This window comes from Priapulus caudatus, unplaced genomic scaffold (assembly GCF_000485595.1).
Source record: "Priapulus caudatus unplaced genomic scaffold, Priapulus_caudatus-5.0.1 Scaffold9, whole genome shotgun sequence".
Classification (NCBI taxonomy): Eukaryota; Metazoa; Priapulida; class Priapulimorpha; order Priapulimorphida; family Priapulidae; genus Priapulus; species Priapulus caudatus.
In genome coordinates, this window is record NW_014577070.1 from 597,470 (window position 1) to 598,136 (window position 667).

At 57.0% G+C, this 667-nt stretch overlaps 1 protein-coding gene across 1 annotated transcript in view; it reads left to right on the top strand.

Moving 5' to 3' along the window:
* Positions 1 to 402: 402 nt before the first annotated feature.
* LOC106806577 overlaps positions 403 to 667 on the top strand; it is a 109,328-nt gene continuing 109,063 nt past the window's right edge. The window contains exon 1 of the mRNA XM_014808572.1: positions 403 to 453. The gene's annotated coding sequence lies outside the window, so the exon portion shown is untranslated. The remainder of the gene's footprint in view (positions 454 to 667) is intronic.

A 667-nucleotide genomic window follows, 5' to 3' on the forward strand; every position in this document is an offset into this window, starting at 1 on the left:
CGTGTGTGTGTGTGCGTGCGCGTGCGTGTGTGTGTGTGTGTGCGTGCACGCACACGCGTGCGTGTGCTTATGCGCGTGTATTTCCGATGCTGCCTGGTTAAGCCTGTTTGTGTCATGTCTTGGTCTACTTTGGAAGTAGGACCCCGGTTTGTAAATAGGATTGTACTTAGCATGTTATCCCCTATTACTAGTATTAGTATTATTCGTTATCTTTCCCTGATAACTAAATCTTAATAACGTTTTAGTGCAACCATGTGAATACACCCAGAGATTTGCGTCGCCTGCGGGTAGACGAGGGCAGCCGCATGCGGGCGAGTGCGCGACACGTGGTGCCGGGAGGATCCCGACCACCGCCAGGTGGCGTACGAGTAATACACGGTGTCGAGTAGGAGCACGTCGGCGACGGGTCAGCGCAGTGCACAGAGCGCCCGCAGGCGAAGCCACGCCAGAACGGTGAGTCATGCAGCGCCGTCACGCGGCGAGGGTGTAGTGTGGGCGTCGCGTGTGCACGCCGCACATACATGCATTTGTAGGTGTGCGTGTGTGTGTTGTGTGTGGTCGTGTGGTTGTGTGCGCGCCTGCGTGAGTGTGTGTGGTGGCGTGTGTGTGCGCCTGGTCGTGGCGTTCGTGCTGTGTGTGCGTGCTGTGAGTGTGTTGTGTGCGTGCA